Here is a 15747-nt window from a genome sequence, read left to right as displayed (position 1 = left end):
CTTTCAGCTGTCCTTGATTTGTGATCTTTTCTCTTCTCCTCACAGAGGTACCACCCCTGCTGTCTCCTCTCCATCTCTAACCCTGTAATAACACAAAGAGAATGGAGAGGGAAGGAGTGAGGGTATCTTTTATTGCCTCTGCTCCCAGCATCTGGTATTGTTCTATTTCCTTCCAACGTTTTCACTTCTATAGGGATTTTTATTGTGAACACCTCTCTAGATAGTGTGATTTACCAGCTGACAGAGGTTCAGATCCTGGTTGCACCCTTCACTATCTGAGTGACTCTGAGCAAGCCATTTGGCAAGCCATGGAGATTCAGTTGCCTCTTCTGTAGAATACAGAGATGAAATAATTTACAGGGTTATTGCTAGAGTTGGGTAAAGAATGTATAAGAGGCACTGAACGAGTTTTGGCTCCTTTCTCCTTTTCCTTCCACTACCTTAAAAAAATTCTTTAATTTTGGGACGAGCAGTTAGCGTAATGGCTATGTCGCTGGACTCCCACGTGGTCGAGCACGGTTTGTGTCCTAGACCCGGTGGCTTAAACCCCACACTGGGCGCGTGTGCATGCGTGCCCAAGATCCCAAGAGGAGAATGGAGGAGAAGGGATTGCGGTGTGGCCATCTCCCCTGGCGGGGGATTACTCGCTTTCTGTCTCTCTGTCTCTCTCTGTCTGTCTGGCGAGCGCACGCGCCCTATGGCAAAATCCTCTCAAAAAATTTTTTAATTCTATTTATTATTATTATTATTATTAAAGTTGCTACAGGGCATGTGTGCTCATGAGAGACAGAGAGAAAGCAAGCTAAGTCTGGGACTCAAATTATAGCCTGCCATGTGAGAGTCCAGTGCCTCAACCACCACACCAACTGCTGGCCCTCTCCCCACTACCTTTTGTTTTGTTTTGAGAGGTTTTTGCCATAGGGCGCATGCGTTCGCCAGAAAGACAGAGAGAAACAGAGAGACAGAAAGCGAAAATCACCCCCAAGCAGGATGGCCACACCGCAATCCCTTCTCCTCTGCTCTCCTCTCAGGATCTTGGGCACGCACGCTCATGCGCCCGGTGTGAGTTTAAGTCACTGGGTCCAGGACTCGAACTGCGGTCGACTACATGGGAGTCCAGGGTCATAGCCATTACACTAACTGCTGGCCTCCTCCCCACTACCTTTTGTCTTTGAATTCCCCTCTTACTTCCAAGGGAACTGAAGAAGTCAGAGAACTGGTAAAGAGGTAGGTGTGTGATCCCTAGATCACCCACCCTTCTCTCATCATCTAGAATGAAGATGATCCATTTTGCCACCATCCCTAACTCACCTCCAGTCTCTGTACCAGGGAGCCTGGGAAAAGATAAATTCTTTGCTTCAGCTTTAACCCTCACAGTCTCCAGAAATGCTCCTTTTGTGGAGGAACAAGATTCTAAAAGTGAGGCCCCAGGAGATCTGTAGCCTGTACATTCATGCTGTGGGCAAAAGCCTCTCTGGCTTTCATCCTGATAAAATATAATGTTATGATAAGACCCCTTCAGCCTGGGACTTCGTGTTTAACTGCTTCCCTGTTGAACAAGATGAGATGTCTTTGAGACAGGCGTATGGTGACTCTGGCAGACCTCCAACTGCGTTGCTAAAGAATGTGGGTTCTGTACATAGGACACCAGGAGAGACTTGTACTCATAGCATGCTGTTTTTGTCTCTGCAAGTTATCTGAGTATCCAACTCCCTGGTGGGGACGTGACCCAGTTGCTTGGGCAGGGCCGAATGAACTAGAACTAGAGCTGTGCTGGAGACAAGATTCCAAAGCCAAGCCATGAAGCTATAGTAATAAATGGTTTTCCAGAGAGTCTGTTCCAAAGCCTTGTGTTTCTGATCTCCTCTCCAAGAGCCCCTTGGGGGAAAAGGCCATGCTTTCATGTGGCATTTTCCGACCTAATAAAGCAGTCCTTTTCCAGTTCAGCCATTCTGACCATGTACTTCTCCCCAGGCATGAACAAACTACCCCTGAGGAAGCCACTCTAGCTACAAACTGCACTCTTACCTCTGCTGAGATGGTGCTCAGAGCCTGGCAAGGATCTTTTGTTTTATGACCTCATTGATAAACTCCGTGCTTGGAGAAAACAAGTGAAATTTGATATGCCTCATGTAATTGGGGCACAGAAGAATTATCAGAAGACTGCTTTTATAAGCGATGGGACTATAAATTTTAAAACTTAACCCAGCCTATCTCCTTTCCCATATCTCTAAATGGGTTTCCAGATCATTCAAGGTATTCCTAGTGGTAATTTCAGCCAGCTGTTAGATTTATAACCTAAACTTTCATAAACCTTTGGAAGGCATATGCCTTCTTAAAAGAGAAATAGTGTCTGTGTATCATTCTCCACCACCATCCTGCTAGAAGGCACAGTGTAGAAAATATTCTAACTGAAAGGACTGTATTAACCTCATCTCTGATGGAACCCTCTTGACAAGAGAGCCCTGAAACTGTAAGGTAATAGAAAGCTGAGTCGAAGGTAAAGGTCAATCCGGGCCTTTGAAATGAGAAGTGAGTACAGGTATAAGTGGCTTGGGACTCTGATTTGGACCACAGTGAAACACTCAAAGCACCAAGGGACCACAGAGCCATCAGATCACTCATGGCTTCCAAGCTGGTGCCATTGCTTACTTACCACTTTTCAGGGGGAATCTGGAAGGATAGATGGCAAACAGAACAGTGGAGTCTCTGGAAAGTGGGATTATGGTGAAAAGGGAAGAGAGAGGTGACTTACATTTTGCATGTTAAAAAGTGTTCAAGGGTCTATACAAGGAGACTTCACAAAGGTCATGTATAATGCCATTACAAAAAGATGACATGGATTTCAAAACTTTTTGCACCTAAATTCATACTATAATTCCTTTACTACACAAATTTTTGAAGATAGCTTGTATAGGATGCTGCCTTCCTTAAAAGAAAAGTGGATAATAAGAATATATAGAGAGGGGGCCAAAATGCATATTTGAGGACTACAGTAAGCTATATAGTCCCAGCTGGGTGCTACTTTGTTGTATGTTCATTCTACTCACTGAGGTTTATGCCTAGGGTCAGACTTGTGTTCACGGATATGTATATATCAGCTGCACTTGCTATTGGAAATATTTAGATTAATTAAGATCTTTAGCAAATAAATAAAATGAGAGGAAAGGCATAGAAAGCAACCATGCATACCAGAGACAGTGTGGGAGGAGGGTGGGACACGGCAGATGGTGAGAGATAGGGAATCAAGAATGGCAAAAATAACAAAATATACAGGAAACAAGAAATGGAAAATTATTTGTTGACGATAACACGTATGTTGATGTGCTTGATTGAGCCAATGTACAGTGTATTCTGGATGGGAAATCTCATTTTGTTTGCTGTGATGATGTATAGTGAAAGAATGTAAATAAATAAATTTAAAGAAAAACAAAAGTAGCATGGAGTTAAGGTGCTGGATCCCACATGGCCAGTTGTACGGTTCAAGTCCCAGACCCAGCTGCTTGAAAATCGCACCAGGCATGTGCGCATTCATGCTCAAAATCCAAGAAGAGATTGGAGAAGAAGGGATTACAACATAGCCATCATTCTGGAGAGGTGATTACTCACTCCCTACCCTCCCAGCAAGAACACATACACCCTATATCAAAAAAAAAAATGTGTGTGTGTGTGTATATATATATATATATATAAAATATATATATGTTCTTTTTTTTTAAGAGTTTTGCCTTAGGGCATGTGTGCTCACCAGAAAGCAAGAGACAGTAAGGGGGAAAGTGAGAAATCACACACACACACCCAGAGAGACGGCCATGCCACAATACCTTTTCCTCCATCCTTCTCCCTGGATCTTGAGCATGCATGCAAACATGTCCAGCATGATTTTCAAGCCACTGGGTCTAGGACTTGAATGGCGATTGACTATTAGAAGACCAGCAGCATAAGTGATATGCCATCTGCTGGCCCCTCATTTACTTTTTACAAAAAGAAAACGTGGCTAGGGTAAATAAGAAATGAAAATGATAACCATAGAGGTGGTGAAAATGGAGTGGAGGGGAGGTAGGAAGTGATGCGATTTCTTTGAATGTATCTTTTTGTAGGGTTTGGACTCTTGAATTATGTGAAGAGTTTATGTATTCAAAATATAAAAATAAATCACAAAGGATGTAAAAAGCAAACCCTGGAATGGAATACAAACAGAAACAGATGATCCTAAATACATACCAAATTTAAAACATATGCATACAGAGAAAAATAATTATTTCAAGTAATTTGAATAAAATGGGATAGCGTTTTAGAAGACAAATTGCAAAGAAATGGTGAAATTTACAATTAGACTTGGTGTTCTTAGCGATATTAGTGTTGTAATTTTGCAACTATTGTGTTTATGGGGTAATACAGAGTAAATGTGTAAGTCACTTAATATTATGCAGAGCTAGATTTTAACTGTAAGGAAAGAAAATACAAATGTGAAATGAGAAAAACTAGGAAAAAATTCTGTGGTATTCTAAGAGAAAAGGATGTATAAATATGAAGTGTGGCGCGTACAATTGTGTGTGTCTGTATTTGTGTGTGTTTCTAAATACCATTCTCTACTGACAAGAACCAGAATTGCTTGAGAAATGCAGACTCCTGGCAGTAAAAGCCTGACACATCTTGAACCTTCTAGCAAGCAAGTGTTCAAAGACTAATGGAGAAAAATCAGAAAGGTACCGGACTTGTCTTGAAGGGGCTCCCATTGTTCAAATTTGGGGTGATTGGGGATCAGGCCCAGTTTGATGGCATAGCTGCTTACTGAACTGTGGTGCCAGACTAAGCCACATGGCTGACCGCAGGTTTGGCTCCCCAGTCTGGTCAACTTCGAAGACACCAGATGTGCTCACGTGCTCAACTTCCTGATAAGATTGAGGGTTTGGAGAAAGGCATCATGGCGTGACAAGACCCTGTAAAAGGAGTTTCTCCCTCTCTGAGTTTTCCTTCCTCTCCCATGCCCCAGGAGAGCACATGCCCTCTCTATCATGAATAAAATAAAACTTCAAGCTTAAAAAGAGAAAGAATAACAATGACCATAACTATGGCATTACAATAATGCAGAAATTAATACTGACACTTGCAAAACAAAGAGAAGGAGAGAGGAGGAAGAGGATGGAAAAAAGGAAGGGGGAGAAAGAAGAAAGAGAAGGAGAGAGGAGGACAGAAGAGAAATAATGAGACTAATCTCTTTACACAGAAGAAAGCCAACAAAGAAATGTAAAAGAACTCATAAAATTAGAAAAATATGGGAACCAGCAGTTAGCATAATGGCTATGTCACTGGACTCCCACATAGTCGACTGCAGTTTGAGTCCTGGACCCGGTGGCTTAAAACTCACGCTGGGCGCATGTGCATGAGTGCCCAAGATCCTGAGAGGAGAATGGAGGAGAAGGGATTGTGGCGTGACCACCCCCCTGGGGGGTGATTTCTTGCTTTCTGTCTCTATGTCTCTCTCTGTCTGGCAAGCGTGTGCGCCCTTTAGCGAAAATCTCTCAAAAAAATTAGAAAAATATTACAGTGTAATTAGTAATCAATTAAAAAAATAAAATCTCCAATATCACCGCAGAGTTTACTTATTATTTTTTTTAGAGATTTTTGCTGGGTGGGGGGGAATTTCAGCAGAGAGACAGAGAAACAGAAATCAAGAAACCATCCCCCCCAGGGGGATAGCCATGCTGCAATTCCTTCTCCTCATTCTCTTCTTGGAATCTTGGCCACCAGAGGAAAGCTTGGGTATTCTAGATTGAAGGAAACTAAAGAGATACATTAGGTAATGCAACAGCAAAACATTATAGAGGACATTGTCAAGAGAAGTAAACATTTTTGAGTATGTGGGCCATTTGTTGGATGGTAATAATTTGTTCATTTCCTTAGGTCTGTTAATGATGTGGTTGTGAATGAGAGTTCTCTTTTTCCTGGGAGATGTATACTAAAGAACTTAGGAGCGAAGTGTCACAATGTTTGCAGGCTACTTCTGAGTGGCTTGGCACAAAGGCAGTGTAGTTATACATCACCAGTGAGAAAGAGATCCTGTGGCATGATGATAGCCTTTGGAAAATCTGGATGAGGAGCACGTAGTGTTCTTTGTACGTGTGTGTGTGTGTGTGTGTGTGTGTGTGTGTGTGTGTGTGTGTTTTCCTGTGGATTTCAATTTTTTCTGAATAAAAAATAATTTTCTTCTTAAAAAAGAGTTTACTGGGATCAGCAGATGGCGTGATGGTTATGTTGCTGGACTCCCATGTAGCTGACCACAGTTCAAGTCCTAGACACAGCTTGAAACTCATGCCAGGTGCTGCCAAAATCCCAAGAGGAGAATAAAGGAAAAGGGATTATGGTGTGGCCATCCCTCTTGAGGGGTGATTTCTCGCTTTCTATCTCTCTGTCTCTCTAGCAAGCACACGTGCCCCACAAAACAAATCACTCTAAAATTTTTTTTATCAAATTCCCACTCAGAGCTTTCCATGACTCCCTATACCTCATCCTTAAAAAGCAGAATCTCTTTGCCGTAATCTGAGTATTCTTTGGGGGTGGACCCATGGTGTCCACAATCATCGAGCATTCTCCAGCCTAACACCTCCCAGGATGCTTTGCTCAGAACAGATTCCTTGAGCTTCTTTCAGTAAACTTTAACCTTTAAAAAGGTATGTGCTCCTACTCAATGTCTCACATACGGAGTATGTTTTGGAATTAAAACCTTAGTAGCTAGAGCATCCTGGAGTATTGATATGTCTAGGTAACCAATGTGAAACTCCTAAAACATCATTTTTGCAACATCTCGTTCTTCACTCAGGCCTTTCTGTTGATGCCAGTTTTTCCGGGTTTACTTCTCATGTAAGCAAAGTCAAAATCTATTCAGGAAAAGTCATACTACATCTATTCAAAAAAACTGAGGTACCATAAAACCCTGGAATCATTTACGTCATACAGTTCATTATTCCAGTACCTGCAAGAGCTGTTGGAATCTGCAAATGCCCTGCAACTTCCCTTCAGAATGAAATCTCTCACATGAATTGTATGACCTGCTGTGTCTATCGTTCCTATTAAATGAGATCATAGAGGTTCAAATTAATCAAAGATTCCATAGAAACCAGAGTTTCTATTTGTAACAGACTTGTCAGGAGAGTTCTGGGTTATGTTTTGTCAGTTCTCTCATCACAGAGAGAGAGAGAGAGAGAGAGAGAGAATGTCAGATACTACGGGTTGGAGGATTACACAGCCATGTCCATCAGCTGAGAATTTACTAACGCATTTAGGATTAGATGGTGTCGTGAATTTCTCATAGTTTAAATATGTATGAGGATTATTTAGTTAGGTAATGCAATTAAGAAATAATGTTGTCTTTTAACATAGTCAACCAAAGTTCAAGTCCCAGGCCTGGCGGCTTGAGACTCACGCTGGGTGCGTGTGCATGCATGCCCAAAATCCCATGAGGAGAATGGAGAAGAAGGGACTGCAGTGTGGCCCTCCCCCCTGCAGGGTGATTTGCTTTCTGTCTCTCCATCTCACTCCCTGTCTCTCCAGTGGGTGCATGTGCCCTATAGCAAAAAAAATCTCTGCAAAAAAAAGAAAAGTTCAAAAGCTTTTATTTCTGAGACTACTTTTATTTGCTTTTCTAGCTTTGTGTTATGCTTGGCAGCAAGATGCTGCCTCCCAAAATAGGGGTCATAGCAAAAGGCAGGCAGTATAAATGCTATACACGTATACATTCTTAGCCACAATTCTAGGATTTTTTAACATAAAAAATTTATGACTTTAAGCAATTTGAAAAACATTTAGTCTACAATACTCCAAAATCTAGGCTTTCTAGAAGCCAAATTTTGCCACAGTAGGGGCTAGGATCATACTTTGGAACTTTATTGTTTTGGTGTGTCAACATATAAAGATCTAAATGGGAGCCAACAGGTAACATGGAGTTTAAGGCAGCTGGATCAAAATAGGCAACTTCACAGTTTGAGTCCTGGACCCGGGAGCTTGAAAATCATGTCAGGCCTGTGTATGTGTGCATGCCCAAAATCCTGAGAGGAGAATGGAGGAAAAACAATTGAGGCGTGGCCATCCTCCTCCCAGTGTGGGGGAATGTGCTTCTCACTTTCCCCCTCTATCCCTCTGGCAAGCACATGGGTCCAATAGTGAAAACTTGGGAGGAAAAACAAAAAGGAAGAAGCAGCAAGCAACACTGAGGGTGACTATTAAAGTAATGTTGACGCAAAACATTAAAGAGCATGTAACTAAAGTTTATTGTAAGTTCCATGAAGAATGGAATTTAGAAAAAATAAAGATAAAAATGGTTGTGTGTGTGTGTGTGTGTGTATTATATATATAAGTGTGTGTGTATATATATATATACACACACATATATACAGATATATACAGATATAATATAGACACGTGTGTATACACACACACACACAAGTACACATCACAGCTGTCCCAAGAGCCAATATTCTGCACCCAGATCCAAAAACAGAAAAAAGAAAAAAAGGCAACAATTAATTAAGTAACAACACAGGCCCAACAACATAGTGTACTTGTCAAGTACAAGATGGGGCAATCCTTACTTTTGTCTGTTTTCCTTTTTTGAGACCCAGGCAGGGAACAGGGATGAGAAAATGCCAAGAACACAGAGAGTAATCGACTTTCACAGTTGCAGAGAGCCTTCAGCCTCCAAACCTGGGTCTGGGCCTTGGTGTTCTCACAGAACCTGCAGGCGTCCAGACTGAGTCAGAGGTGGTAATGAGGAAACAGTTGCCCCACTGGGCAGCGTGCGCACTGGAGGTCTCCCGCCCGCAGTGTGACCTTTTTCTTCCCATCTTTTCTGGTTGGACCTGTGAACATGTATGGCTTCCCAAAGCATTTCCACAAGCTAATAAATGATTCTGACAACAAAGCAGACCTTGTCCTCTACAATTTTACTGCTTCTAAAACTAGAACTATAGAATGGTCTTTGAAACGGTGTGACTAAGGAGACACAGGAAGACTCTTGTCTCCTAAATAAACTTTTATGAAATGCTCAAAAGTCTACTATGAGCTACTCTTCCCAGGACCTTCCACTGAATGCTATACTCTGAGAAAATTACAAACTGAAATCATGAGTGCTGGAATCTGATTCCTGAGCATCAAAACACTGGCCATCGGGGTTAGCAGGTGGCAGTGGTTAAGGCGCTGGACTCTCACATGGCCAACCATGGTTCCAGTCCTGGACCTGGCAGCTTGCTTTCTCACTTTGTCTCTCTCTGTCTCTATCTACCTCTGGTCAAATTAAATAATAATAGGAGTAATAAATATGATTAAATACTTATTAAATAAACTCACTGGTCATCAGTGAAAGAGAGCAAGAAAGTCAGAATATGGGCTGGAGGCTCACTGGCCCTGAACTAGCCCTTCATGCAGACTGGCACAGTTGGAGAGGTAGGGTTCCAACCAGGGCAGTCCAGTGCCCCACTGAGGTGTTCAGGACCCTTCCAGAGGTTATCAGATATTATGGGGTGAGAAGAAAAAAGCTAGCACCCTGGGAATTGGAAGTCTAGCATCCCAGACCCCCTGTACTGCTAATTTAGTTGTTGGACCTTAGATGAATCCCTTCTACTCTGGAAAGATTTTTCATCTTTAAAATGAGCGTCTAAGTACAAATTCTAAGGTCCCCTTAAGGCTGAAATTCAACAATATTTTTGTGTTCCTCATAGCCTTGACACAGCAGAATTGCCCCCCCCAACCCTGCCATGGCCCCCCACATGGCTCCATGGTATGGGGAGGCATGAACATCACCTTCTTACATCCGCCTACATGAGTGTTGCTATTCCTCTACTAAATCTGTTTGCTTCTTGAGAGCAAAGACCTCACTTTATTCTTTTGTTTCCCAACACACTGCCTAGCAGAGATTAAGTACGCAGTCAAAGATTTTTTAAAACAACATTTTAAATAAAGCTCTACACAAGTATAAGCTATTACTTTTATCTTTTTCACCCTAAATAGCCACGGGCTGCCCTTGCCAAGGCCTTTCATAGATAGTGTGGGAAACTCCAGAACTGAAAATCCAGCCCTTGCAAAACCTGTTTTGTTGTTTTCTCTTTTAAAAGAACATTTTTCCTTTTTTTTTTTTTTTTTTTTTTAAGCCACGAATGGAATTAAAAGCTCTTTACAAGTCCCCAGCTAGATTTCCATGGAAAGCAGACTAAATTAGATTGGGATGTACTAAAATCAAACCACCAAACCAAAGCTACCTCTGTGGTGCAGGAAGTAAGGTGGATCCTATAGTCAGGTACCTGTCTCCGCTGCAACCCTCACCACACCCAAACCTGTGCTTTCTGGCCCAAGGTCCTTACGAGGTTGTTAACAAAAGCTCCTCTTCAGGTGAATTGCATTTTGGTCCATGCAAAGCCAAACTCTTTGGGCCCTGGTCCAGAGAAGGCCCACCTGAATGCTATCAACCTTCTTTGGTTCACCCATCATCAACCAGTCTCTGCCATGCAGCTGGTTTTAAACAATCCAGGGGATTTGTACAAGGTTATTTCCCAGGCAAAATGAAACGACCAGATGACTGACCAGCAGTGAACAGCAGCCATAATTAACAATAACAGTCTTCAAGAATGACAGTTTGGAGAGAGTTCAGGTAATCATCCAAAGGTTGAAAGACATACTCAAGATCTTGTGGTTCCAAATTTAGACTGCCACTTGGCTGAGAATAAGCGGAATGATGCTTCCTTGGATGGAAGCCATAGTTCCTCTTCCAGGCTGGAGCCAAGACAGGCAAAAGATACAGAAAAAGGATAAATTCTAGCAGGTAGGATTGAATGGATAAGTTGAACAAAACTTTGGACAGACAGACATACAAATGGATTGATGGATAAATAAACAGAGATACAACGGTGAAAGAAACATGAGTTTTTGTTTGTGTAGCAGTCAGCCATTTTGAAGAATTCCTATTCTATGAAAATGAACAAAAAGAATTTAGATCAAGACCCTCTGCCAAAAGAAAAAAAAATTGGATAACTAAAGAAAGAGAGATGATGGGGCTAACAGATGGTCTTGCGGCTATGTTGCTGGACTCCCACGTGACTGACCAAGTTTGAGTCTCAGATATGGTGGCTTGAAAATCATGTTAGCCATGTATGTATGTGTGCCCAAGATCCCAGTAGGAGAATGAAGAAGGGACTGTGGCGTGGCCATCCCCTCGGAGGTGTGATTTCTAACTTCCCCTCTCACTGTCCATGTCTTTCTGTCTCTCTGGAAATTGCATGCACCCTAAGGCAAAAACTACTTTAAAAAAATAAAAAAGAAAGAGATGTGGGTGTATGTACATAAAAAGACATCAAGAAGCTTATGGAAAAATGGAATTAAAGTCTGACTTTATTTTGGTACCAAAAAACTTTGAAATCCAAGCATACTATTTTTTTTTCATAATATGCAGTTTCTATGAACTTTTTGAAGAGTCTTTACACATCAGTATAAATATTTAAGTCTCACTATTAAAACAAACACATCTATTGGGTTATTGGGAATGTCACGATGCATTTTTGTACAGAAAAGTACATAACTTTCCCAGTGACCTAAAATATGTACACAGGTAGATACATAGAAAAAAAAAACCATTATTCCATGGTGAACAGGCACTGCTCACTCCCAGAGGGTTGAATCATAGTCTTATCAGAGGCAGAGCAATGGCCAATAGAAGTCAGCTATCGATCAAGGTCCAGTTGTCAATCATGTTCTTCCTGATCCTGATGTGATATAGTTCCATACAGCCACATATCTGCTGTCTCAGTTTGGTTTGCATTGCTAACAAAAATACCTGAGCCTGGGTGCTTTTATAAATAAGATAGAAGTTTTGTTTGTTTGCTTGTTGATTTGTTTTGCCACAGGACATGTGCACTTACCACAGAGGGAGGGAGGAAGAGTGAGAAGGAAAGTGAAGACACCCAGGGGTGATGACTGTGACACAATCCATTCTTCTTTTGGGAATTTTGGACACACATGCACATACTCCTGGCATAATGCTCAAGCCAGTGGGTCCAAGACTTAAACCGGAGAGTTGGCCATGTGAGATCCAACTCACTTAACCACTACGCCACCTTGTTTTCCCAAGATAGAAGTTTATTTACAATTTTCCTGAGTTCTTATAACAATCAACTCTCTTGAGAACCAACCCCTTTGCCTGAGAGCTAGAACTCACTAGGTCTCGAAAAACATCATTAATCTATGCATGACACTGTTGCCTCCCTAATAAATCACCACCCACTAGGTCTTACCCTGACACCCAAGAAAGAATTAAGTTTTCACTTAATACCTTTCCAGTACAGTCGATACAATCAAGTCCCGACACATGGATTTCTGTGGACATTCAAACCACAGAATCCCCTAAGCTGATCAGCATGTGCAGAATATGCCTGCCAATCCAACACTGGGAGAAACATTTAACTTAAAGCTGCATTTTTTTTCCAATTGAAAGAGAGACTATAAAATTAGTATCATCATCTCCCATATTGCAGTATTTTTTGTAATACATAAAATGCCCAAATACAGGATTTTTGTCAACCCAGCCACTCTACAAAGCAGAGATTTTTGTTGTTGCTCACTCGTTTGCTTTTTATTATTTCCCCCTTAAGGGGGGGGGGGGGTCAGTCCTTAGAAAAGTAAGTACCTTGAGCAGAATCACAGAAATAGTTGTCAGTAGTTAAATAAAACTCTATTCTTTATCTCGGTTCAGTTGTTTATCTATCATACTATGTATTTGTGATTCAATGCTTAAAGGAGTCCACAAAAGATTATATTTAGAAATGTCTGACCTAGGGCTAGCAGGTGGCATGGTGGCTAAGAGCACTGGATTTCCACCTGGCTGACTGTGGTGTGAGTCCCAGACCTGGCAGCTTGCTTTATCACTTTCTCTCTGTCTCTCTCTCTCTTTCTCTCTTACTCGTATTCTGTCCCTGTCTGGTCAAATTAAAATAAATAAATGAATAAATAAAATTGAATGAAATAATTAATTTAAAAAAAAAGAAGAAGAAGAAAAAAGAAATGTCTGACCGGGAAGTCAAACATAGGAAGGTAATAAGCATGCGTGTATTTATTTTGTTTGCCTGTTTGGATTTTTTTTTTAACATGTGAAAAATTTGGGCCCAACCTACTTATTTTTAAGTTTGCTAAAGGGCACATGTGCTCAGCAGCTAGAGGGAAAGTCACCAGGTCCTATACTAGAACCACAGTCGACCCTAAGAAAGCCCAGCACCTTAACCACCATGTCACCTGCTTGCTCCTCATATCCTTTGCTGTAAAATTTAAGTTTCTCCTCCAATTACTTCCTCAGGACTAATACAATGATTCAACATTGAAAGTATGAGGAAAGATTCATTTTCTGCCTTTGAATACTGATTCAAATTCAACTCATGTCTAGTAAGTTAACTATTGATACATTCCAGGCATTAAGATCTTTCGTAATTTGATTTCTGTAGTAACTTTGAATTGTAGATAATATGTTCCTCATTTTACAGAGGGGGAAACTAAGATACAAAGTAGGAAGTAACCTTTTTAAAGTCAGCACACCTATCAATTGCCTTGTGTTCTTAAATACCAAAGTCAAATAAACGAAAACAGTAACACATCTGATAGAAATTCAGAGGTGAAATCATTTCCACTTGGAATGACTCAGGAAATGTGTGCTCGGTACTGAAAGACTATAAAGGCATTTTTAAGAACTTAAAAATAGTGTGATGAGGATTATGTCTGTTCGCAGTCACTTTGTAGGAGGATGAGACAAGCCTCAGGTTTGCCTTTTGTGCAAATAATGCAATGTCCAGAGATACAGAGCTGGAGAAGCCAGAGACTATTTTCTATGGACCTGGCCTGGGAGGGAGAGACCCAGGACAGAAGGAGAGACCCAGGATGAAGGGAGGTGAGCATGGGAGAACAACTAGTCGGTGTAGGTTGAGTTTTAGGGAGAAATATAGGGAAATTTTGAGAGAGTGAAACATGAGATAAAAGATAACTGCTGTACTTTGTGTCTAGAAGCAAAAATACACAGTACCTTGGGAAGCAGTTCTGCCTGTTGGGCCAACCTCAATCCCATGGTTCAAATCCTGACTTCCCCACTTACACCACAGAAAATCATCTCCTATCCTCATGATAGGTAAATAAGAAATATTAATAAAAGGAGTCGTGGAGACAATGAAATGAGACAATCTGCATCACATGGTTGGCACTTAAGCACTTAAACTGGTGTAAAGGAAATTACCACAAACTACCTTTGGGAACTGTTAAAGGGAATTGAGCAATGATTAAACTTTGCTTCAGTCCTTGATTGGATTTTTGACCTTACTTTTTTTTTTTCCAAAATGTATCATCAATGGAGAAGAAGATTCCTCATGGCTCCTGAGAACTAGTGATTTCAGGGTAAAAGAGAAATGAAGATTTCCTACTGATAATTCAGCCTCCAGCCCACAAGCTTGAGTGGTAGGAAGCTCCTCTAGCCTTCTATCTCTGTCTCTGTGTCTCTGTCTCTCTCTGCTTCTGTCTTCTCATTTTTTGGTAATTTTTCCTTTTTAAAATTTTGTAAGGTAAAGTATTCTCTTGCTTTCAGCCCCACCTTTGTCTTGTTAATAATCCCCTCTCCCCCTCCCACCCAGGCAGGAGAGGCAAGAGGCAGGCCATCAGAAGACGATTCCTCATGGCTCCTGAGAACTAGTGATTTTGCATGCCATGTGGTTTTCTATTTTGTGCTTTTAAAAAATAAATAATTCTTTTTATTTTTTTCTTCTTTTTTTCCCTCTGTTTCTTTGCTGTTGTTGTTCTCTCTTTTTCCTTTTCTTTTTCTCTTATTTCCTCTCTCTGCTCCTCAATATTCATTTACTGTGTTTCTAGACGGCTCTAATGTAACTATAGCCAAATATCCAAAAACCATTAGGATTAACATATTCCTCAATATCTACTGAATCTGCTGCACAAAGCAATCACAACAGAATGGCAAAGAGATTCCAGATCACCTCTTTGTGCTTGCTCCTGAACGTTCAGATTCAACTTCAAGAATTAGAAAGAAACACACCATCCATCAGATGACTAGAAATCACCACAGGGCCACCAGAAATATGGGAAAGCAAGAAAATACCTCTCCTCCAAGGGAAAAGAATAACCCCTCTTCATCCACAGACAGTTCAATGAAAATCATGAAAATGCCTGATAAAGAATTTAGAACATTCTTGAGAAGAAGGTTCCACAAGGTTCCAGCGAAGTAGATATTTCAGGGAATGAAGATTTTCTACTGATAATTCAACCTCCAGCAAACAAGCTAGCAGCAGAAGAGGCCGGGCCTTCAGAAGAAGGTTCCACATGGCTCCAGCGAAGTAGATATTTCAGGGAATGAAGATTTTCTACTGATAATTCTGCCTCCAGCAAATGAGCTAGTGGCAAAAGAAGCTGGGCCTTCAGAAAAAGGTTCCGCATGGTTCCAGTGAAGTTGATATTTCTACTTTCACAACAGAATGGCAAAGAGATTCTAGATCACCTCTGTCTGCTTGCTCCTGAACATTCAGGCTGAACTTCAAGAATTTGAAAGAAACACATCATCTATCAGATGACAAGAAACCACTGCTGGATCACAAGAAATATAGGAAAACAAGAAAATACCTCTCCTCCAAGGGAAAAGAGTAACTCTTCTTCATCCACAAGCAGTTCGGTGAAAATCATGGAAATGTCTGATAAGGAATTTAGAGCATTCATAATGTCGAA

The sequence above is a fragment of the Tupaia chinensis genome, unplaced genomic scaffold (genome assembly GCF_000334495.1).
Source record: "Tupaia chinensis unplaced genomic scaffold, TupChi_1.0 Scaffold000039_1, whole genome shotgun sequence".
Lineage (NCBI taxonomy): Eukaryota > Metazoa > Chordata > Mammalia > Scandentia > Tupaiidae > Tupaia > Tupaia belangeri.
This window is presented reverse-complemented; position numbering follows the sequence as displayed.